The 26,500-nt window shown below is 40.7% G+C and overlaps 2 protein-coding genes and 1 pseudogene across 3 annotated transcripts in view; 2 read left to right on the top strand and 1 right to left on the bottom strand.

Annotated features, from left to right (window-relative positions):
- The window catches only part of fgf2 (fibroblast growth factor 2), a 223,315-nt gene that overhangs the window by 73,333 nt on the left and 123,482 nt on the right, over positions 1-26,500 (top strand). The gene's annotated exons all lie outside the window — the stretch shown is intronic.
- The window catches only part of dele1 (DAP3 binding cell death enhancer 1), a 239,934-nt gene that overhangs the window by 114,543 nt on the left and 98,891 nt on the right, over positions 1-26,500 (bottom strand). The gene's annotated exons all lie outside the window — the stretch shown is intronic.
- Positions 23,186-26,500, top strand: part of LOC122147360 — a 24,354-nt pseudogene continuing 21,039 nt past the window's right edge.

The raw sequence follows: 26,500 nt of genomic DNA, 5'->3' as shown, positions 1-26,500 counted from the left end.
CACCATTTTTTATAGTGCATTTGAAGCCATTTAACAACCAAGAATAATCTGTAACTCAAGCTCTGTAGAAACTAGTTTTAAGTCCTTATGACTTTCTTCCAGTGAAGTTTCAAAGAGTTTATTGGTTTGATATATGAGGCGTTTGCACTGCCAGCATTAATAAAAAATAATAATATAATAATATTTCAGTGCTGTGATGGTTTCCTCAGGCGTGTGTTTACAGTCAGATCCTCTTTCAGTGTCTCTCACACACACACACACACGGGATCTTCCTACACGTATCAACATGCATGGAAATCACTGTGAGTCATATGGAAACACACACACACACACACACACACACACACACACACACACACACACACACACACACACACATACACACATCTGAAACCACACAGGAAAGCCAAACCACTCCCATTCCTAAAAAACACTTTTCACTGTTTCCTCTGAGCTTAAAAATAGGCCCTGACCTTCCCACAAGTTTGTGTGTGTGTGTGTGTGTGTGTGTGTTTGTGTGTGTGTGTGTGAATAATATGCTTTAAGCAGTAAGCATGAGTCTTCAGCTTGGGTCGAACATTAATATGTGATGATGCACATGTTTGATGTGTGTTTATTGATGTTTTTTCTGATTGAGTGTCTTTCACACGTCCCCTGCTCTTGGTGTTGGTCTTTGTCTCTCTCTCTCTCTCTCTTCTCTCTCTCTCTCTTTCTTCCTCGGCTCTTTGTGCTGTTTGTGTATCGCTGGAGAGCGTGTGATCTGGTGCTTTTCATCATGTCACGCTGATGGAGCTCTGATTGATTTCTCGTCAGAGCAGGAAATGTTTCACGGGATTAAACTCTTTGACTGAGGTCGACCTGATAGCAGGAAGAGCCCGGCGGGGGAGACCAGTGTGTGTGTGTGTGTGTGTGTGTGTGTGTTTGCTCTCCGTCCTGCTTCATCTGAGCCTCACGGGAGAGTTTAGAGCCACTGGGGGAGTCATAATTAACACACACACACTGAGTGTATGCATGTGTGAATGTGTGTGTGTGTGTGTGTGAGTGTGACAGCACTTTCTGTTGGATCAAACGCAGGAGTTTAACAGGTTTAACATCCCATTACTGGAAAAGCTGATTTGAATGTGAATGGTGTCCTGTAGCGTCTTCTTCTCTGAACTCAGATCTCAATCAAACCAAAGCGAGACTTACTCCATCACTGCAGCTCTGCACTATAAGAGACTTATTTGTCCATTATTTATATATGTATGTTTGTTTTTTGTCAGTTTTTTTTTTTTTATTAAATATTGTTCCACTGAAAGACCCAAAAGGCAGTGACAAAATAAAATAAAATAAAATAAAATAAAATAAAATAAAATAAAATAAAATAAAGCAAATTAATATATAAATAAAATAAAAATAAATTATTGGATGAAAAATGAAATAAATGAATATAGATATGTTGTTCTGGCAAGTAAGTCAAATAAGTTTGAAGCACTTAAATTACTAATTAGAAATAAATAAAAACTAAAACTGAAACATAAATTTAATATAAATAGTAATTTTTTAAAATAACCAAAATTAAAATTAAATAAAAAAAAACTAATAAAAATTACAAAAGCTCATAAAATTATTATACATATATTTTGTATTTTTTTTTTATTTTTTTTTTTTATTGTATTTTTTTTAGTTATGTTTTAGTTATTTATAAGATATTTTTTTTATTTTAGTTCATTTAAGTTATATTTTATTTTAATTATTTTAATATTTTGTGCCTTATTACCATATGTAGCAGATCTGCTAAATGTGACTAAATCATGAAGATATTAAGATTATTATAAACATTAACATCATGATTTTCTGTAAAATTTCTTTAAAACTTTGGACTTGACATGTGAAGTGTACAAGTATATGTGTGTGTGTGTGTGTGTATATATATATATATATTATATATATATATATATATTAGACATATTTGCTCCTCTACAGAGATGTAAAATATAGTGTAAAATATAATGGCTTTAGCTGTAGTTTTATAGTTGATTTTGAGTTTTAAATTGCATTATAATGAGATGATCCAAAGGGAAGAACAATCTGAAATTAAATGAAACCACGATTGTTTCCCACATGTCTTGTGGCCAAAAATTGTAGAGGAAAGAAAGTAAAGCATATTAGTTGAATATTATTCTGTATCAGCTCCATATGGGCTGATGAAAGTACTTTACACACGGAAAACTTCTGTGATGTTGGACCCTGAAACACACGTCTGCTCACATCAGCAGAGAGGAACGTCCTGCATACGGAGGTAGAAAAAACTATAATAAATGGAAAGAAGACAGCAGGAGGAAGTTTTGATTTAGTGCTCTGACTGGAGCAGAGAGGCATGATGGGATTGAGGCTTCAGGACCTCAGGACACAAAAAACACTCAGAGCCGCTCAGATCTTCATGAAGTCCAGTGTTATTTCAGCAGGTGCTACTCACAGATTAAAACACTCTCGATGTGCTTTGAAGAAACAGTTGGATGTTCTGGCATCATTTACTCATCTTCTGATTTTCTTTTTTCAGTAGGAGACAAAAGGAGACATTCTGAAGTCAGTTTTCCATGCATCAAAAAATAAATTCCCAAAGTCATATGATGCGTTCATGTGAAGAACAGACCTAAATGTAAACTATTCATTATTTAATCAGCTTAATAAACTTCAATAAATTAAATAACCTTAAGAAACTTAATTTATTAAACTAGTATTAATATTTAATATAAATTATAACATTTAATTTTATTTAATTTTGCACCAAAATGTAAGCATTAATTTATAACATTAATAAACATCAATAAATTAAATAACCTTAAATGATCTAAATTTATTAAACTAATATTAATATTTAATATATATTAGAAATATTTATGTTTTTAATTTTTCTCTTTTTAATGCACCTAAATAAAATAATTAATTATTTAACCTATAAATTATTATAACCTTAATAATATAACCATTAATAAACATTATTTATTAAAGTCATTTATTTGGTTGCACTAAAATGTAAAATATTAATTAAAAATTAATTAAATGAATTTAATAAACATATTAAATCTAAGTTAAAATGAATTCTATTCAATTTAATATTAATTCTAAAATTTTTGTTGCTAATTTAAATTTTTTGTGTGTGAGAGTTGTGTGTGTGTGTGTGTGTGTGTGTGTGTGTGAAGAAGTTTGCACATCAAAGCTCTCTCTCTGAGCCTCGTCTTCTCTGTTGTTGATTTAGCTCTCGCTCAGAGATGGAGAGAATTGAGGAACGTGTAAAAGAGTTACAGGCCGTCGATTCGTACTCCTCTGTTTTCATCTTTTGCTCGCTTTTCTTCTGCACGTCTTTGAACTGAAAGCCATTTATGGAGGAATAAATGCCCTCAGAAACAAGTGTGTAATAGTTTGTTTAAATGTTTAATAAATTCCTAATTCAGTTAAATATTACATTTATTGGAGAGGATAAACATACACACACACTCACATCAATCATCTTGGCCCCCCTAAAATTTGCAATCATATTCACACCAAACAATTTTGTGTGAAATGTGCAGTTTTTCCTGTAAACTATATATATATTTATATATATAAATATATATAAAATTTAAAAAAACGTCACCAGCTGCTAATATGTGTTTACTGGCTGGCATAGACCATTTTTAAAGCACTGCGCATTATAACCAATCACAAACGATTCTATTGAGCTTATGAATGCAAGGACCAATCAGAGGCGTTCAGATGAGTCACCGCTGTTTCGTCACCCACTCGCACTGACTGGCTGAATTCTCTGGCTAATTCTCTCATCAGAAACAATAAAGTGAAGATGTACGAATGTAAGGTATTCATTTCACAGTGTACACAGCTTTAGAGATTATTATGGGACTTTTTTGAGAGTGCTTGTACTCACTGGACTGAAGTGAAAATGTTCTTTGATAATGTAAAGGTTAATTCAAAAATCATTTAATTCTCAGCACATAGAGACTCTTTTACCTAGATACCACACTATAGAGACTGTGTCTGTTCGAACTAGAAAATACAAAAAACGTCCAAACCAATTTAAGAGTAAAAGTTTAATTGAGGTTCAACAAATAAAAAATGGATGGAATACGGATAAACAAATGATAAAGCTTGGCTTATTGAATATCAGGTCCCTTTCTATGAAAGCACTTTTCAAGTATAACTTGTTTGAAGTAATGGTGCTTCATATAAAATTGTCCAGGGGGAAACAAGGGTTAATGATAAATCCCCTGTGATGTTTTGTACTGGCTACTGTATACAGGCCACCAGGGCACCATACAGACTTTATTAAAGAGTTTGCTGATTTACATCCGAGTTAGTGCTGGCTGCAGAAAAAGTTTTAATTGTTGGTGATTTTAATATTCACGTTGATAATGAAAAAGATGCATTGGTGATCAGCATTTATAGACATTCTGAACTATATTGGGGTTAGACAACATGTCTCAAGACCTACTCGTTGTCAAAACCATACTCTAGATTTAATACTGTCACATGGAATTGTTGATTGGTGGTGTTGGAATTATGCAGCCAAGCGATGATATCTCAGATCATTATTTAGTTTTGTGCAAACTTCATATAGCTAAAACTGTAAATTCTACTTCTTGTTACAAGTATGGTAGAACCATCACTTCTACCACAAAAGACTGCTTTGTAAGTAATCTTCCTGATGTATCCCGAATTCCTTAGCATATCCAAAACCTCAGAGCATCTTGATGATGTAACCAGAAACTATGGACTCTCTCTTTTCTAGCATTTTAAATACAGTTGCTCCTTTATGCTAAGGAAGGTTAAGAGAAAACAGACTGACACCTTGGTATAATGAGCACATTCGCACCCTAAAGAGAGCAGCCTGGAAAATGGAGCACAGCTGGAGGAAAACAAAACTAGAGGTTTTTCGTATTGCTTGGCAGCAAATAAACCTATCCTACAGAAAAGCATTAAAAACTGCTAGATCTGATTACTTTTCGTCTCTTTTAGAAGAAAAAAAAAACAACATAACCCCAGGTATTTATGCAATACAGTGGCTAAATTAATGAAACATAGAAAAAGTACAAGTGTTGACATTTCCCAACAGCACAGCAGTAATGACTTTATGAACTACTTTACTTCCAAGATCGATACTATTAGAGATAAAATTGTAACCATGCAGCCGTCAGCTACAGTATCGCATCAGACAGTGCACTATAGATCCCCTGAGGAACAGTTCCACTCATTCTCTACTATAGGAGAGGAAGAATTGTATAAACTTGTTAAATCATCTAAACCAACAACACGTATGTTAGACCCTATTCCATCTAAGCTCCTAAAAGAGGTGCTTCCAAAAGTCATAGATCCTCTTCTGACTATTATTAATTCCTCATTGTCATTAGGATATGTCCCCAAAACCTTCAAACTTGCTGTTATTAAGCCTCTCATCAAAAAAACACAACTTGACCCCAAAGAACTAGTTAATTACAGACCGATCTCGAATCTCCCTTTTCTGTCCAAGATACTAGGAAAGGTAGTATCCTCACAATTATATTCCTTCTTAGAGAAAAATGGCATCTGTGAGGATTTCCAGTCAGGATTTAGACCGTATCATAGTACTGAGACTGCTCTCCTTAGAGTTACAAATGTCCTGCTCTTATCATCTGATCGTGGTTGTATTTCTCTATTAGTGCTACTGGATCTTAGCGCTGCGTTCAACACTATTGAACACAACATTATTTTGCATAGACTAGAAAACTTTGTTGACATTGGTGGAAGTGCATTAGCATGGTTCAAATCATACTTATATGACCGCCATCAATTCGTAACAGTGAATGAAGAGGTATCATATCGTTCACAAGTGCAGTATGGAGTACCTCAAGGCTCAGTACTAGGGCCGTTACTCTTCACGCTTTACATGTTACCCTTGGGAGATATCATCAGGGAAACACGGTGTTGGCTTTCACTGTTATGTTGATGAAACTCAGCTCTAAATTTCTTCGTGGCCCAGCGAAATATACCAATTTGAAAAACTAACGGAATGCATAGTTGATATAAAAAACTGGATGACGACTAATTTCTTACTGCTAAATTCTGAAAACAGAGGTGTTAATTATAGGATCTAAAATAATGTAATATTTTATTATGTAATAATGCATGTAATCACCCAGAAACACTTTCTAAGACTCGATAGCTGCTCTGTCAATTCTTCGTCATCAGTTAGGAACCTAGGTGTGCTATTTGATAGCAATCTTTCCTTAGAAAGCCACGTTTCTAGCACTTGTAAAAGTGCATTTTTCCATCTCAAAAATATAGCTAAATTATGACCTATGCGCTCAATGTCAAATGCAGAAATGCTAATCCATGCGTTCATGACCTCAAGGTTAGATTTTTCTTATGCTTTATTGGGTGGTTGCTAGAACTAGAAAGTATGACTATATTAGCCCGGTTCTGTCAACACTGCACTGGCTACCTATTAAACATCATGTAGAGATTTTAAAATCTTGCTAATTACTTATAAAGCCCTGAATGGTTTAGCACCTCTGTATTTGAACAAGCTCTTATCACATTTATATAGTCCTCCACGTCCGCTGCATTCTCTAATATGCTTCTAATATCCAAATCTGTTAAAGGATTTTTAGGCTGCATTAATTAGGTAAACCAGAACCAGCAACACTTCCCATAACAGCCGATGTACTTGCTACATCGTTAGAAGAATGGCATCTACGCTAATATTAGTCTGTTTCTCTCTTATTCCGAGGTCACCATAGCCACCAGATCCAGTCTGTATCCAGGGGCGCCCCCAAGGGGTGGCCAGGGGCGCCCACGACCACCCCTGTGGCCACCCTAGGATGATTTGCAGTGGCTACTATTAATTTAAATCTATTTTAAATCTATTAATTTTAGATCTATATAATTTATATATCATTTAATATAGTTACTATCACACGAAGAGTGACGTTTTTCTCCAGAAGTCTGCATAATTGCAAATGTGACATTGATTTCATACAACAGTTCAATAAACAAGAAGTTAATATCAAGAGTTTTACGTTTTAGACAATATATTCACTTTTTGCGCTCTATTTCTAAAAACAAAAATAATTCCAAACACAGCCACTGTTTTGCGTCTCTGAGCAACATGATAGTGTTTCGTTCCTGAATGAATCAACCGTTTAAATGATTCGGTTCAATCGCAATGACTCACTTATTAACAGTGACTCGCTGACACCTACTGGCTGTTTTAATTTCACATTTAAGGTACCATTTATTTTTTTAAACAATTTCAAATATCAGTTTTCACTGTTTTATGTTTAAAATATCAAAACATTATTTATTCATTTGTAACTGCAGGTTAAAGTATTCCATGTCCCACAGAGCTGCATTAAAAACAGTGTGTAAAAACATCTAAATGGCACTTCAGATGCAGTTTCTGTTTTCTCTGCATTGCAAAGATCAATTTTGCTGATACTGATTGCATTTGCTTGTTAACAGCCCAAATGCAAGTGTCTGACTTAAAAGATGGTGCACACTTTTAGAAAAAAAAATGGCGTAAAGGTTAAAAAAAAAAAAAGACTCAGCTGTCAGCACACTTAGAAATAAGATATCAGCACAATAACACACAGCAAAATATTGTCTCATTTTCGTTATCGATAAAATCCCAGAAATCACAGAGATATCATTTTTTTGTCAATATTGCAAACCCTTTATTTATTTTGTCAATTTTTTGATTTACGGTGGCCTCATCTGGCCACCCCTATTAAAATTTTCTGGGGGCGCCACTGTCTGTATCCAGATCAGAGGGTCACTACAGTCACCCGGATCCAGTATGTATCCAGACCAGATGGTGGATCAGCACCTAGAGAGGACCTCTACAGCCCTGAATGTCAGCGGAAACCAGGACAACTAGATGAGTCCCAGATACAGATCCCCTGTAAAGACCTTGTGTCACGACACGCACACAAAGAGATAGATCCAAACGCAGTGTTTTATTGGGATAATCCGAATATCATAATCCAATCAGGCAAGGGTCAAAATCCAGGTAAGCAGTCCATAAACAAGAAACATAAACAACGGCAAGGAAATACAACAAACCAGGGTGACATTAAACAAGGACTCCGTAACAATGACAGAACAACCAGGGTATTTAAAGACAGGTGCAAACAATGTAAGTGGGGACAGCTGAATACAATGAACAGTGATGAATACAGACAAGACTTGTGGGAAATGTAGTTCCTAAGTAGGGGTGACGAAATGGGGAAGTGAGACCTCTAGCGGACACCCAGGGATACACAAACCAGACACTGTGACATTACCCCCCCCTCTAAGGAGCAGCTTCCAGATGCTCCTCAGACACAAAAAAATAAACCAAAAAGACCAGGAGGGAGGTGGACTGGTGGAGGTAGAACAGGGGGAGGGATGGAGGGCCAGGCCTGTGTAAGGGAACAGGGACAGGCAGCGATGGCTCCACTGGCAGCCAAGGTGGATCAGTCAGTTTAGGGGACCAGGGTGGACCCGAAAGTTCAGGTGACCACGAGGGACCAGGCAGTTCAGGTGGCCACGGAGGATCCGTCAGTTCCGTTTGTGCCGACGGCCAGGGAGGAACTCGCCATTTGAGTGGCCAGAACGGAACCTGCCATTCGGGGAGCCAGTGAGGATCAGACTGTGGCGATGGCCAGGGAGGAACCCGCCACTTGAGCGGCCAGAGTGGGACCTGCCACTCGGGGAGCCAGTGAGGAGCAGGCTGTGGCGATGGCCAGGGAGGAACCCGCCACTTGAGACTCGGACACCGCATCGGGAACCGCCTCGGGGAAACGACCTCGGCCTCAGGAACTGCCTCGGCCTTGGGAACGGCCTCGGGCACCGCATCGGCCCTCGGGGAACCACCTCGTGCACCACCTCGGGAACCACCTCGGGAACTGCCTCGGCCTCGGGCACCGTCTCGGCATCGGGCACCGCCTCAGCATCGGGCACCGCCTCGGCATCGGGCGCCGCCTCGGCCTCGGGCACCGCCTCGGGCACCGTCTCGGCCTCCGGAACGGCATCGGGAACCGCCTCGGCATCGGGAACCGCCTCGACCTCCGGAACCATCTCGGGCACCGCCTCGGCATCCGGAACGGCATCGGGCACCGCCTCGGCCTCGGGCACCATCTCGGCATCGGGCACCGCCTCGACCTCCGGAACCATCTCGGGCACCGCCTCGGCATCCGGAACGGCATCGGGCACAGCCTCGGCATCGGGAACCGCCTCGGCATCGGGAACCGCCTCGACCTCGGGAACCATCTCGGGCACCGCCTCGGCCTCGGGCACCGCCTCGGCATCGGGCACCGTCTCGGCATCGGGAACAGCATCGGCATCGGGCACCGCCTCGGCCTCCGGAACCGCATCGGGCACCGCCTCAACATCGGGAACAGCATCGGGCACCGCCTCGACCTCGGGAACGGCCTCGGGAACCGCCTCGGCCTCCGGAACGGCAGCGGCCTCGGACACCGCCTCAGCCTCCGGAACAGCATCGGGCACCGCCTCGGCTTCGGGCACTGCCTCTGGAACGGCCTCGGTCACGGCATCGGCCACCGCCTCGGGAACGGCCTTGGGCACGGCCTTGGGAAACGAGCACCGCCTCGGGCACCGCCTCGACCTCCGGAACGGCATCGGGCACCGGCTCGGCATCGGGAACAGCATCGGGCACCGCCTCGGCATCGGGCACCGCCTCGACCTCCGGAACGTCATCGGGCATGGCATCGGGCACCGCCTCGGCATCGGGAACAGCATCGGCATCGGCACCGCCTCGGCCTCCGGAACCGCATCGGGCACCACCTCGACATCGGGAACAGCATCGGGCACCGCCTCGACCTCCGGAACAGCATCGGGCACCGCCTCGGCCTCCGGAACAGCATCGGGCACCGCCTCGGCCTCCGGAACAGCATCGGGCACCGCCTCGGGGACGGCAGCGGACTGCTCGGGAACGTCCCCCTGGACGGCAGCGGACTGCTCGGGAACGTCCCCCTGGACGGCAGCGGCCTGCTCGGGAACGTCCTCCAGGACGGCAGCGGCCTGCTCGGGAACGTCCTCCAGGACGGCAGCGGCCTGCTCGGGGAACGTCCTCCTGGACGGCAGCGGCCTGCTCGGGAACGTCCTCCTGGACGGCAGCGGCCTGCTCGGGAACGTCCTCCTGGACGGCAGCGGCCTGCTCGGGAACGTCCTCCTGGACGGCAGCGGCCTGCTCGGGAACGTCCTCCTGGACGGCAGCGGCCTGCTCGGGAACGTCCTCCGGGCTTTGAGGAACGGTAGACGCCTGTCTCCTCCTCCGCCCTCTATGATGGCGAGTCGGTGGCACCTTGACGGGAAACTCAGGCGTTGAGTCAGCCATCTTGTCTGGCAACACAGGTGTAGATTCGGCCATCTTGTGCAATGGTTCTGGGCTGGCAGCCATCTTGTGCTGTGGTGCTGGGCTGGGCTGGCGGCCCTCTTGTGCTGTGGCGCTGGGCTGGCGGCAGTCTTGCCTGGAGACTCAGGTGTGGTTACTGCATCCCACTGAGCACGATGGTGCAGGTACTTGGTGAACCCCCCAAAAGTCTAGGATCTCCAGTCCCTTCATCTCCCACCGAGGCAAAGGGTCATCCAGGCAGTCATTAACAAACCCTTTAGTGCCTCATCGTTATACCCCAGCCCTACCGCCATAGTCCAAAACGCTTGAGCCAGATCACCCACCTCACGCCCCCTTTGACGAAGGGTGGTTAAGTTCCGGAGTCTACCCCTCCGCTCCTCCATGGTGACTGGGGAACGGATACGAAATCCCACACCACTGGATCTGAGCATGACGGAGTCCTTCTGTCACGACACGCACACAAAGAGATAGATCCAAACGCAGTGTTTTATTGGGATAATCCGAATATCATAATCCAATCAGGCAAGGGTCAAAATCCAGGTAAGCAGTCCATAAACAAGAACCATAAACAACGGCAAGGAAATACAACAAACCAGTGTGACATTAAACAAGGACTCCGTCACAATGACAGAACAACCAGGGTATTTAAAGACAGGTGCAAACAATGTAAGTGGGGACAGCTGAATACAATGAACAGTGATGAGTACAGACAAGACTTGTGGGAAATGTAGTTCCTAAGTAGGGGTGACGAAATGGGGAAGTGAGACCTCTAGCGGACACCCAGGGATACACAAACGAGACACTGTGACACTAAGTAGGGGTGACGAAATGGGGAAGTGAGACCTCTAGCGGACACCCAGGGATACACAAACGAGACACTGTGAAGCCTGGAATTAAACTGCTGGTTTCGTCTGGCCAGTTATGAAGCAGTGACAATCCCACTGGATAATAGACACCGTAGCACTGGCTTATGCCTCAGCGGACTCACTGTGCCTGATTGAAGTGAGGGCCCACTCCACCAGGGGAACTGCATCCTCCTGGGCTTGGTCCAGCAGAGTTTCCATTGGAGATATCTGTGTGGCAGCCGCCTGGTCTTCGCCCGTCTACCTTTGCTAGATTTTATAACCTGGACATCCCTGCCCTGCAGGTGCAGATCTTGTCCACTTAGTCAACTGGCATCCATGCTAGTGGTTGGGTTTTATTTTTATCTGAGGACTCCGGCCTTTTGGCCAGGGCTTTGTGATTCTGGGCTGGTTGTGCCCTTATTAGCCCCTGTTACCCTTAAGGCCCTCATCTCATGATGCAGGGTGGTTCGTAGAGAACCAATTACCCCCTCAGGCCATTTTCCTGGTTGCATTCGCACCGGCAGCAGGCACCCTAAAGCGTCCAACAGCGACGTCTTTATGTGCGCCATTTAAAAATGTCAACAACCGGTGACTGGAGGATGCCGTGACCGGAGCTGTTTTTGTTGTGTGTCATGGGTTTCGTGATAATGGACGATGGAATGTGAACGCACAGTTTACGCGACTGAAAGAGCATGAAAATATGACTAGATCTACTATGACACCTAGCAGTGTTGACCCATATCATCAAAGCTGAGAAAATAGCACAACACTGCAGACAACACGTAAATGCCATTAACACTGTTTTCCATGTTTGTGGCCTAATTTGTTTTAACATGGCTTTTTAAAAAATGCTGGTTTGCCAGTGTTTTGTATGCGTTTGGCCAATCAGTGTACACTTACGTCACTGGTAATTTCTAAAGTTCTCTTTTAGGCCCTACTCTGAAGCAGGAGCTAAACAGAGAACTAAATACGTTACTAGTTCCTGTGTTGCAATCATGCCAAAAAGCGGGTATTTCTACCAACAGTTCCAGGAACTATGAAAAGGTTCCTCCGGTGCGAAAGCCCCTAATATGAGTGAACTGTATTGAAAGGGAACCAAAGTTCTGTTAGTAACTGGAGCATTGATGGGGACACTTCCTAAATGGCTTAAAAAACATACTAAACTATGTTTTATGAGTGAACTAAAATGCAGAAAGTTTTTGCGTGAGGGATAGGTTTAGATGTAGGGTTAGGGTATGGCATGGAAAATATAGCTTGGACAGTAGAAAAAACCATTACACCTATGATTTCCCCATAAAACATGCAAACCCAACATGTGCATTAGTGTGTATGACACTATAGGGGGCAGGAATGAGGAAACTGCTTTACGGAATCGCAGACAAACATGTTTTACACACGTGACTCAAAAACAGAACCAGGAAATGGGAACCACATGATTTCAGTGAAAGAGAAAACTGAAGTGTAGTCAAGCTGCTGTGTGTTTGTGTCTCTGTATTCATGCAGTAAAATGGCAGAAACCAGAATTTCAGTGGACCAGAAGGAGTTTCTTGTGTTCAGTGTGTCTGGATCTGCTGAAGGATCCAGTGACAACTTCCTGTGGACACAGTTACTGTAAGAGCTGTATTACAGGCTGCTGGGATCAGGAGGATCACGATGAGAGTCTACAGCTGCCCTCAGTGCAGACAGACCTTCAGTCCAAGACCTGCTTTATCTAGAAACACCATGCTGGCTGAAGTGGGTGGAGGAGAACTCAAGAAGACTAGACTTCCTGCTGACTGTGTTGCTGGAGCTGGAGATGTGCAGTGTGATGTCTGTACTGGAAGAAAATACAAAGCCGTCAAGTCCTGTCTGGTGTGTCTGAACTCTTACTGTCAGAATCACCTCGAACAACATGAGAATTTGTTCAGAGGAAAGAGACACAACTTGACTGAAGCCACTGGACGACTGCAGGAGATGATCTGCCAGAAACATGAGAAGCTCCTTGAGGTTTTTTGTCGCACTGATCAGAAATGTATATGTATGATGTGTACGTTTATTGAACATAAAAACCATGACATTGTATCAGCTACAGATCAGAGGACAGAGAAACAGGTATTTAAAACTTGCGATCAAGTTATTACTCAGTGCATTGATCCAATAGTCTATTTCTATGTAGAGCTGCAGCTGAATTACACAGAACACAGAAACACTGTCAGTGTGAAGTTCTACGTCTGTGTCAGTTTCACTTTTATGATACTTACACTTGGAGTGTTAAACAGGCCTTAATCTGATTTAGTGCCAGTAGTGTTTCTTTGAGATTCACTCTCATCTGTTTGTCCTGCAGAAGCAGCTGAAGAAGACGCAGAAGACGTTCCAGCAGAGAATCCAGCAGAGAGAGAAAGATCTTCAGCACCTGAGAGAGACTGTGGAGTCTCAGAAGGTGAGTCTGGAGAAGAAGGAAGTTTGTCTCCGTCTCAGTTCAGACTCACTGAAGCTGAATCAATGTGTGTCCTAACAGCGCTCTGCACAGACAGCAGTGGAGGACAGTGAGAGGATCTTTACTGAGCTCATCCGCTCCATTGAGAGAAGCCGCTCTGAGCTGATACGATGATCAGAGATCAGGAAAAAAGACTGCAGTGAGTCCAGCTGAAGAACGACTGGAGCGACTGGAGCAGGAGATCAATGATCTGAGGAGGAGAGACGCTGAGCTGGAGCAGCTTTCACACACACAGGATCACATCCAGTTCCTGCAGGTAACACAGATCTACAAGAACAGGATCATAGTGGACTTGAGCAGATCCTGCTGTGACAGAGACTCACAGAGAAACATTTCATGAGTTATATACACTATTATATAATCATCAGTCAGACTCTCATCTGATCATCTTCTGAAAGAGACGCTCCGCTTACAAATGACTTTCAGATCCGGGTTTCTAACCACTCTAAAAGTTATAAATTATGGTCAGTCTAATCATATCGTTTGAGGCTGCTTTTCCTGAGCAAATCTACTCAACTCTACAATAAAAAATCCATGATGTGCTTGAGCTGTAAATGGACATTTCTGTTCTTAGCAGATATTTTAATCAGCAAACTATTTTCTAGAAAGTTCACATAGAGTGTAAGTGTCAAATACTAGAATCTGTAGCTCTAATGTGATTTAATGAATATAAGAAGAAATGAAGCTGATGCTGTGAAATTGCTGGATTGAGTTACTCACGATCAGTGAAGTCAACAAGAGGTGCATAAATCTGATGTTTCCTGCAGGTTATTGAGTGAAATGTGGAGCTGATGAGTTTTGATTTCTGTTTTTCTGTAGAGTTTCCAGTCTCTTTTAGCACCTCCTAAATCTACAGATGTAAATGATGATCCCTTCAATTCTCTCGTCTCTTTTGATGGTCTGAGAGAATCTGTCCATCAGCTGAGAGACAAACTACAGGAGCTCAAGAAGTTCTCAGACAGAGGTAAAGTCCTGGAGATTCATCTGCTCTCAGAAACCAGTCCATCATCATCTCAATATCATGGAGAACATCAGTATTAGGAAATGTCTTAGGAATAGATGCAGGAATCATGAGAATCACACTGTTCATGTCTGTTTATTTCCACAGTCACATTCATCTACATTGATCTCTGGACCAGGATGGACTTCCTACAATGTAAGTCAGTAAGAAAACACAAAAGAGTGTGTTCATGTTCTTCCTGTAGACGTTGAAACGAAGAGTTTTATAACTGATGATGTAAATGATGATTTAAACAGATATCTGGTCATTTGGGCCCCGTTCTTCGTACGTCACTTATTACATCCAAGATTAAATGTCACATCCATGATGATATCATCGCGCTAATCAGGATCTGGCTAATTCGGTTCTTCGAACGCACCTTGTTGATGATTAGTATGGATGGATTGAGTTATCTAAGATAACTGCTCGTTCATGGGTTGGTTTAAAAAAAAGCTATGTATCGATACTAAAAACCACGGTCAGCAATGCAGCGATGGCTGGCAGCAAGACAGCAACGTAATGACATCATTAAAAAAAGACACCTAAGGAAAAATTTGGCAATTTTTTTTAACTTTATAAGGAAACAGCAAGCAAACAAAAACTACATAAATGTTATAATAGATATGTCATGAGCCGGCTTTGATTGGGACTGCACCTGTTCCTTTCCTCTTTACTCTGATTTTCTCCCTATTTTTCTCTGCGTGTTATGAGGTCTTTTGCCAGATTATTGTGCTTTGATGTCAGTCTCTTGGGTCCTCTATTCCATCAGGTGTGTGATCTTGTCGAGTCCAGTCCTGTATTATCAAGTCGTGTCCTGTCATGTGACTTTCTGCCCAGTCTCCCCAGTTACCCGCTGCCAGCAGTTCGCTCTCCTCCGGACGCTGTCCTCCGGTCTGTACAGTCTGAGAGGTAGTCAATCCTCGCTCTGCAGTCCGGGGTGGTGCCCCGTACTCTCAAGTCAAGTCAAACCTTTTGTTTCCAGTTCTCTTCTGTGTTAATGTCCAGTTCTGCGCCCGCTGGATACGATAAAAGGACCCAGAAAGCAAAGGCAAGTCAAACAGAGGATTTATTGTCCAGAAAATACAAACTCAGGCAGTCTGCCTGAGAGTTTGTAGTTTGAGTTTTTTATCGTATCCAGACTGCCTGAGTGTGTATTGTCTGGACAATAAATCCTCTGTTTGATCTTGCCTTTGCTTCTGGGTCCTTTTATCGTGACAAAATATGCATGGTTTTTATGATTGCCAATTATTTATATTCACAATTTCTAATTTTATTTCAATGTAGTAATTAGTAATTAATTTAATTTTAATATTTAAACAGATCTGTTACGTGACAGTTTATTATTAATTAAAGTTTCTTAAGGGTCAAAGATCATGTTATCTGCATCTCCTGGCGCTCATCAAGCCCTTCCCATAATAGCTGTCATCACTCAATTAATGCACGACTCTACTCAGTATCTGTATCGCATGTGTGTAAGACGAGTACAACTATGAAGTTAGTATTTTACTGACGATTAAATCTTTCAGTGGGTAAAAGTGGCTGTGTCTATAGGATTAAGACTACACAACATATATAATATCTTTAAATTAATTTTTAATGATATTTTTTAAATTATTGTCCCTAGGATTAGTAGGGTAGTCCTCGAAGGTGGTAGCGGACAGATTTTTAAGTATCTATTCTGCTTAAAAAATGCAAATCTAATCCTGTTTACATTAAATAAGCGCTGCTCCGCGCAGGTTTAAGTTTACGGATCTGTTGCTATGACAGCAAAACTCCGGGATGAGCTTCGAAGAACCAACCAATCCAAGATCATACCAAAAAATCATCAACAATCAAATCCAGTTGAGTTAGCGATGTATGAAGAACGGTCCCCTGTAACGGAAACTGACACTGATGATACCTGAACATGAAGAGTTCAGCTACCTGAAAAGATCAAACAGATTCATAATTCCCTGATTCTGATGTGTTTTATCTCCATCAGATTCCCATCAGCTCACTCTGGATCTGAACACAGTGAATAATTACCTCTGTCTGTCGAGAACAACAGAGTGATTACTGTCACTTACACAGATCAGTCGTATCCTGGTCATCTAGACAGATTTGAGTATTGGTGTCAGCTGTTGTGTAGAGAGAGTGGTGTGGTGTGGACGCTGGTACTGGGAGATTTGAGTGGAGGGAGATAAAGGTGTGGATTGTAGCAGTGTCATATAAGAGTCATCAGCAGGAGGGGACACAGTAAAAAGTGTGATTTTGGATATAATGATCAGTCCTGGATGTTGTTCTGCTCTCCCTCCAGATATTCATTCATACACAATAACATAAAGACTGCTCTCTCTGTAAAGCCCATCAGCAGGAGAATAGGAGTGTTTGTGGATCACAGTGCAGGGAACAACTCTGTCCTTCTACAGCGTCTCTGACACAATGATGCTTCATCCACACAGTCCACGGACCACATTCACTCAGAAGCTCTATCCTGGATTGGGTTTTTATGTTGGACTCATCAAGTGAACTGCTTGTTAATGAATCAGAATAGACTGACGAGAGATTCTAAGCCATATAATGCTTTGAGCTGCTGATGATCCGTAGTAACAGCGAGATGTTATAGCAACTCAAGTCTCAAATGCATAGCAAATAATTGTGTAAAGCATGCACAAACAAAAAATCTAAATCATAGATAAACAAAAAATATGCTTTTTTTTTTTTAAAAAATATCCGTTTTTTTTCTTTTCTTTTTTTTTGCCATTTTCTCAGTGTTTCAGATTGCTGTTCTCATACCATATATAAAGGTTTTTTAAATGTCAGAACTAAATAAACAATATTTTGACAATAAGCAGGAGTTATGTCATATTTAATGTAAGGAGAATCTGTATACATGATCTCTCTGTCCTCTTTCTCTCTCTCGTCAGAGGAAGTGTGGCAAATGGTACAGCTCTCTCGCTCTTGGCAAACATTAACCGCCTCTGAACCATAAAACAGTGTGTGAGTCAAACGTTGACTTCCTGTTCGCTCTATTACACACACTTCAGTTCCCGATGGCTTGTGTAAAGTCTCGACGGAGGCCCGATCAGGGATTCGCTCACTCTTCCAGGTCCTGAACTTTCCCGAGGAACCTTTCCAAAGTCATCAGAAATTCCCAAAAACCAGCCCAGCAAACGCAAACGAGGTTCTGATGTATTTCTACGCTCTATCAGTCACACACACACACACACACACACACAGGCGTTTAATTTTACAAATGCATCATGGGACATTTGTTGGCAGCCACATCCTGTATTAGCAGAGGAAATGGTCTAGTAATGGTTTACAAATGTTCCTCTCTCTGTCTGTCGTTCAGGTGTAATTATTCTCAGAGTCACCGCGAATCCAGAGAGAGTTAATGGATGTTTATTCATCGCTTTCCTGTTCCTGTTCATTCCGAAAACACAAACATGTGCAAACAAACACACACACAACACTATCTCACACCACACAAAATAGCCATTGGTTGCTCTGACCGGTTCACTGATTTAACAGGATAAAAGAAACCTTAAAGCATAAGGAGCCTTGAGAACTATTCTAACTAGCAGTTTGCCAAGAAATAACTAGCCTTCCTTTTTTACGGTCAAATTAGACCAATCAAAAATAATTTAATGTAATGAACTTGTAAGACTAGTCTAAGTAGTTTATGCAACCGGCTGAGTGCACAAAGTGAAAGTCTCTAAATTGCATGAAGGACACATTAACCCTATAAATCCTGCTGTATCATATTTGATACATGAATTTCCTCTAATGATCAACATGATCAAACTCTGCTGTTAAACCTGTTTCTCACTCAATCTCCTCGTGTCTTCTGTTTTTTGTTGATAGTTTTGATTGTTTGTCTCTGGTTGATAGTTTAGAGTGTTTTATCGCTTCAGCTGCTGCTTCTGGTGTCAGATCTTGAGTGATTTTGATCAAGTAAAGGTCAGAATAACTGCAGTAATATCTCCAGATGAACTCTTACTGGACTGAAGCAGCTCAGCTTTACTTGATTCTCCATCAGTCATGTTTTAGAGTCCCAATCTGATCCTCAGGATCTTTTGAGGAGCGTTTGTTTCCAGAAGCTTAATTTCATTTCCTGTTCCTCAGCGGAGGAATGATCTTCACAAGCCTCCAGAACATCTCACATCTTCTGAGGAGCCTTTATTTCTTCATCTCTCAATCACTGCATTATATGTTTGGATCATTTACATCTCATCTCACTGAGACACATTACTGGAGATATAGAGCTCAGACTCATATTTAAATCATTTTATGTCAGTATCTGCTCTTCTGTAATAAAGATCTCACTGATTTTATAGATATATATATATATATAATATTAGCTTGTGTAAAACAGCACAGTACTACTGTTTCTTACTGTCACCCTTCAGGTTTCAGGTTTGTAGAAATGTTCAGATGTGTGTGTGTGGTGTGGTGTGTGTGTAACGTTTGCCAGACTTTCTACACACTGAGCCGTCGACTTTAATTGCTATTGTGTGTTAAAGTTGCATCAAAGAATAAAGCATTAAAACAGAACAAAGGTTCTTCTGCACATGTGTCTTTTGATGTCATTAACGAGCTCTTATGACTGATTGATTAATATTCCTCTCCACTGCTCTTATGGCTTTTTATTTGCCAACATAAAAGATTCGTTCTCGTCTGTGAGTGTATCTGTATCCGCTTAACTTGCAAATAAACCATACAAATAATTACCTTATTAAAGTTTTTAAATTATTGAACTTAATAATTTAAGAGTCAAAAATCTGTTGCCAACATAAAACATTTAAAATCTTTTAAATTATTTCAATAATTTAACTTAATTTAAGAGTCAATAATCTGGTTTATCAAACTTTATATATTTTTTTTTTAACTTTTAAACTTAATGTTAAGAGACAGTCATCTGTTTATCAAGCATTATTTAAATAATTTAAAAGTTTTTAAATGATTGAACAAAGTCAACAATCCATATGTCGATCTTTATTAAATTAAAGGGATAGTTCACACATTATGATGGATGGATGCACTTTATTGGACTTCTTTTGGACTGTTGAATAGAAACACGCATTCACTGTCATTATAAAGCTTGGAAGAGCTTTATAATGAGTTTTTAATACAACTCTGATTGTATCCGTCTGAAAGAAGAAAGTCATATACAGCTAGGATATATACCCAACATTTACCAAACCATCTACACAAGGACAAACTACACAGACCGAACTGCTTTAACACAGAAAACCTGGACACATTAAGTTGGGTGTGTGTGTTTGCACTTCTCGTAACTCTGGGACGGTTGCTATGGGAGCAGCTTATCTCCAAACCAGATCCATTTCATCCACCCCTCCCTCCGGTCTGCTTCCTTTCCTCTCTGTTTCAGAATTCCTTCTGTCCCAGCCACGGCTCAGTCTCGAAACACACACACACACCACACACACGCTCAGTCTCGAAAACACACACACACACACACACACACACACCTGGCCCAGCTGACATCCTTAAAGACACTGTGGAGTGTGTGTTTTCCTCTGAGATGTGTTTGAAGTGATACACATAACTCCTCTTTCTACACTATAGAGGACAAAGATACGGGGGATAATCCTCTTCATTACTGAACTCAGGTGTTCCAATCAACCCACTTCAAAGGTGTGTACAAATCCAGCACTATAATTTACAAACTTGGTGGAAAAAAATGAGTCTGTTCTGAAGAGCTCAGTTGAATTTCAAGTGGTGGACTGTGACTTAGGATGCCACCTTTGCAGTAAGTCAGTTTGTGAAATCTCATCCCTGCTAGATATCCCACGCTCAACTGTAAGTGGTATTATTGGAAAGTGGAAGTAAGTAAACATTTATTTTTATAGCACCTTTCAAAACAATGTTACAAAGTGCTATACAATAAAAAGATCAGTACAGTAGCAAAATACAGTACACAAAAATTCCATCAAAATCAAGAAAAAGCCATACAATAAAAATGAGTCTTAAGAAGAGACTTAAAAGAGGATATAGTAGGAGCCTGCCTTATATCCCCAGGCAGGGAGTTCCATAGCTTCGGCACACGGATATCAAAAGCACGGTCACCTTTGGTAACAAGTCGAGATTTTGGAATCTCAGCTTTCAAGCGGCGGTCAGGCTCATAAGGAATTAATAAATCACAAATACACGCAGGAGTCTGACCCTTCAAAGCCTTAAAAACAAGCAACAAAATTTTAAAATCGATTCTAAAACTCACAGGCAACCAGTGAAGAGCAGCAAGAATTGGTGTAATGTGGTCACTTTTCTTAGTACGCGTTAAAAGCCTTGAATGAGGTGTTTTGTTTGGGGTTTGGTTTTTGGTGATCAAGTCTGGAAGAAATAAAAGCATGAATGACCTTTTCCAAATCTGCCAAAGAAAGAAATGACTTTAAATCCTTTGTAGTTGCAGCCTCAGTGTGTGCAAAACCACAAAGCATTGGTGAAACACCTGAACCAGTCATAAAGACCAGTCTGAGTAAAAAAAACTACACCTAAATTGCGAGCCTCTTTTCGAATATTAATAGTTAAGGCCCCCAGACTAGAGGAAAGAGTCTTCTACTAGCAGCTATATCGACGGGCACATGCGCGGGTAATTATAAGCACTTCTTATTTGGAGTCAGTCAATCTGCAAAAAACCCAACAAAAAAAAATCGACATCCACAATTTTTTATTTTGTTAAAGTATAGACATAATAGGGGATGTATTCAATACCAAGGCTTTAACCGAGAAATACAATTGCGTTCATTCTGCATAGCAGTGAACTCAATGTCTAACTGCGCATTAATTGACGAGGGGCTAACATGTATATAGTAAATAGAAGGGGACCCAAATAGATCCCTGGAGGGACCCACAAAATAAAGAGCGAGTTGAGAAGAGGAGCATCTCCAAAACTACGGAAAAAGACGGTCTTATTGACAAATAAGAACCTAAACCAATCCAGAGATACAGCTCTGATACAACATAATTTTTTAAATGGGATCAAGACATTATGCGTCAAATGGTGTCAAAGGCTGAGTAAGACAAGAAGAAGGATTTGAAAGTGGAAGCATTTAGGAACAGCAGAAATCCACGTAAGTCACAAGCGCAGGAGTCAAATGATGTGCGTAAAATAATCAGTCACACTCTAATGAATCCAGAGCTGACGAGCTTCCAAAAACTTACACTGGCCATTAATTCAGCACAAAAACGGCTGCAGCGGAGCTTCATGAATGGGGTTCCATGGCCACCGAGCAGCTGCATTGCAGCTCCTATCAGCACTACGAAGCCAAGCGTAGGATTGAGTGTGTAAATCACACAGATACTGGACTCTGGAGCAGTTGAAACCTGTTCTGTGGAGTGCCACCACACATTTGGGAGGGGTGGTCGGGGGTTTGAGGAAATCGGAGAACATTACCTGCTGAACGCACTGTCCCGAATGTGCCTGGGGAGGAGGGTGATGGTATGGGGGTTTTTTTCCAGGGGTTGGGTTGGGAAGGGAAATCTTCATGTCAGCATCCCAAGACTTTTTTAAACAATGCTGTTTTCCAACTTGTGGGATCAGGGGGGGTTTTTTAATTCCAGCATGAAGGTCCAGAAAGACACAGTGATGCCCTGAAACCTTTCCTGCCCTAAACCCCCAAAACCAAACATCTTGGGATGAATGTCACTGTAATGGGCAAAAAATCTTTAAGCAAAAACGAATATATAATGTAATGTATTACTTAGAAGATGTATATATTTTTTATTGGTGTTATAGTTGTTGCTGATGATGATCATACTTATTGTTCATCCAGTAAATGATGCTGAATGAACAGAATCTCTGTCGGTGTATTTGTCTGATGCCACAGTTTAACTAATAATAACTAACAATAACTAGAGGAACTGGGGATATTTTTTTACACACACGAAAAAGGTTTTTAAATACTTTTTTTTACCAAACTGTACTTTCTACCCCTTTTTACCCCAAACCCCTACAGCTAAACCCCCCCCCACGAAAACTTTCTGCTATTTTAGATTTTCAAAAACTTCTTCGTGGGGTTTTTAAAAGTTTTGTTTCTCATGGGACAAAAATTCCCCAAAAGGTAAAAAATACGGCCTATAAATTGGGGGGGAAATTTGGTCCTCATAACATAGAGAATACCAGTGTTTTTTGTTTTTCTCTCTCTCTCACACACACACACACACACACACAGTCCGGTTTAAGTGTAGATGGGCAAGGCTTGAGATATTTGATTACCAGCAACAACTGGAGATTGTGTGTGTGTGTGTGTGTGTGTGTGTGTGAGAGAGAGAGAGAGAGAGAGAGGGGCATGTTCTCATGTGTGAAAGAGTGTGTGGAGATGAGTTTGTTTATGTTGTGTGTGTTACAGACATGAAACACTCCTGTACTGTCGTGGTGTGGTTGTTGTGTGTCTATCTTCACTCTCACATGTTCTGGAGCGTCTTGAGGGACAGAAGTAGATCCTCCAGCCTCACGGTCGATTTCTGTGTTTCCATGAGGTGGTGAAGTGATGACGGGACTTTTTTCCCCCCCACACGGCTGTGACTTCACAGGAAACTGGAGGCAGAACGGAGACGTGTGGAGTCAGACGGGATCTCCGAGAAAACCCGACAAGAGAGAGGGTTTGCCTGCAGATGGGTCAGTTCTCCATCGAGCCGTGTGACGTCACAAGCGAGGGAAACCAACAGAGGAGGGAGGAAACCCGGAGATGCTCCACATAAATTTTTCCCCTTCAAACGAACATTTAATACTCAAAGAGATAATTTTTAAACGTACCAGTAAAAGTTTGGAATATCAGATTTTTAAATGTTTCTGAAAGAAGTCTCTTTTTGTTTATCAAGGCTGCATTTATTTGATAAAAAAAACAGTAAAAATGTGAAAATTAAAATTCAAACTAGCATTTTTATTGAATATTGTTAAACTGTAATTCATTTGTGTCATCTTGTGTGTTTTTTAAGCTTTATTTTATTACATAAATTCTCTCTCTCTCTCTCTTATATATATATGGTTTTTTCTAACAAAATAATGGAAAATACAGTTTTAGTTTTAAATGGTCAAAAAATAAACTTTTAAAAAAACCCGTAGAAAATTTTTTCCTCTTTTTGGGGAAAAATTTTTGGTCAATAAATTTTTTAGAAAATGATTCAGTTTTCATCTTCTGTGAGAACCCAAATGAAAAAAATTGTAAATTCCCCCATATTTTCTTTTTTTTTGGGTGGTTTAAATATATTATATACTAATTATATATTTTTGGTTGTTGTGTGTGTGTGTGTGTGTGAGAATGAATTCTGAGGGGAAAGCCGTAGTTTTTAAAATTTTAATGATGGTAAAGATAGAAGATGTGCTAAATTTTCGGCAGTCAATAATTCAGATGCATTTACTAGAAATGAAAAATATTTTTTTTAAATTTTTTTTTTTTTTTTTGACAATGAAGGTGTAATGAACTGTCAGAATCCTTTTCACTGGATGAAAAATATTTCCATTATTTGCCAAAACACTTGTTTTCGCTTAAAAAACCGGAAAAAATACTGCAAAAAAAACCATGATAAGGGGGGAAAACAAGGCTTTACAAAACACACCACCACACACACACACACACAGGCGTCCCCCCCCATGTACGAATTAAATTTCACCAAGTTTCTAAAATATTTAGTCCAGAAACCACCTTTCCATATACAAAGCTGTTATAGAGATTTCTAAATATGATTGTTGAAACCTGTCTGCCCTGTTAGGCTTCTTTCTCTTTTTTTTTTGGTGTGTGTGTGTGTGTAACTCTATGGGTCACTGACATCCAGCAGATTATCACTGATCACAGTAATTAATCCTCTTTCCCACATCTAACATAATCTAAATCACATCATGGAGTAGTTAAAAAGATGCAAACATGATTTTGAGTTACAGTGCTACAGGACCTGAAGGAGAACCTGGCCATAAAGATCACTCACTGGTTTTGCAATAGTTGCAAAAACAACACAAACCAAAAAAAATGCATGAAATACCAAATACAAAAATACTGGTGATTAAAATGCTTTCACAACACACAAACCACTTTCACACACACACACACACACACACACACAACCACACACACACACACACACAACCCACACAAAAACACACACCCACAAACCAAATCACCCCCTCACACACCCCCCCCCCACAAATTACTCCTCTCACACAAACACACACACAACCCCCCCCACACCCCCTCCTACACACAACACACACAAACCCACCCCCCACACAAACACACACACACACACACACACACACACCACATCTTCCGGCCTTAATGCAGACAGCAGGATTAACTCAAGGTCACGCCGACCCACCGATCAGGAGAGAAGTCCCTGGACAGCTAAAGGGCGTCCATCATGATGAGGGTCATCTGGACCCCAACCACAACACACACCACACACACACCCCCCCCCCCCCCTTATCACGCCGCAGGCTGCTAGGGCCTTTTTTTTTTATGCTGTTGTCTTTTTTGTGTTTCCCAGGAAATACAAAAGGGCTTTTTTTTATTTCCAACAAAAGTCTGCAAACACATCAAAACATAATTAGGATTCAAAAACATGTAAGTAAAAACCCCAGGAGAAAGCGGGAAGAAGTTTGATTTCTACAGGACTGATCATTACAGGGACAAACAACACAGACACACACATCACCCACACATCTAGAGCGGGAACCCTGACACACACACACACACACTCGCTGACGTGTTTGATTGCGTCGAGTCGCCTCAGGCGGGGGCCCCAGATGCTGCCCTCATTTGATGTGAGATGTTGAATGTCACATTCCCCGGGCTCTGACTGAGCTCTCGGGGACTACACGTTTTCATTAATGCTGTTCCTGGCACCGAGACGACGGGAAACTGTTCAGAGTTGGCAGAGGCCACAACCCTAAAAACCCAAAACACATACACACCTTTTACGAAATATAAAAAAAAAAAAAAAAAAAAAAAAGGTAATGCATTTTCAGGCCAGAAATTTTTAAATAATAACAAAAAAATAAAATAACGAAAAATTTAAATATAAAATTTTAACAATTATAAAAAAAAACATTTCCCAAAATATTATATATTTAATAAATAAATGCAATTAAATAATATAATATTAATATATCTTTGCGTGCATTATTTTATATACCTGATGTCCAGTAATATTTATATTGTGTAAATTTAAATTTTAAATTAAAAATGTATTATTAATGTTATTAAATAAAATAAATAATAATTAAAGAATTCTAATAATTAATAGATTAATATTACATATATAATTTTTACAAAAAATATTTTAAATATAAACGCGTACCCACACACAAACACACACACACACACGTAATTAATATAACATTAATAGAACGTTTTCTATGTGATTGTATATAGTCATATATGATTCGAATATCTAAATAATAGAATTAAAAAAAATAATAGTATATCATGTTTCCCCATGCAAACCAAACTGGCATCACACTACAGCAAAGTGAGAGGTTATACTGTTATTTTTCATTCGTTTGCAGCAGAATATGCAGTCAATATTGTGCAAAGTATGCCCACTTGTCAAAAAAATCACTGGAATGCATTTGTCAAAATTAGTGTTTTCAAAGGAAAGAGATACTGTATACAATAAGATTCTGCTGTGATCTTATCAGACTCAAAGGTTTGTACAAAAAACAAGTTTATTAATGAGCTTATTGCGCCAGTCACTGAATGAAAACGGAATATAATGAGGCACGTGACAATACTTAATCACCATCTGTTGTATAAAAGGCACAATGTCAGTACACTAGTATTTCATTCTGAGCACAGCCTTTTTTAAATTAA

This window comes from Cyprinus carpio, chromosome A14, assembly GCF_018340385.1.
Source record: "Cyprinus carpio isolate SPL01 chromosome A14, ASM1834038v1, whole genome shotgun sequence".
Taxonomy (NCBI): Eukaryota; Metazoa; Chordata; class Actinopteri; order Cypriniformes; family Cyprinidae; genus Cyprinus; species Cyprinus carpio.
Note: the sequence above shows the minus strand (reverse complement) of the source record. Positions and strands in the feature narration are given on the sequence as shown.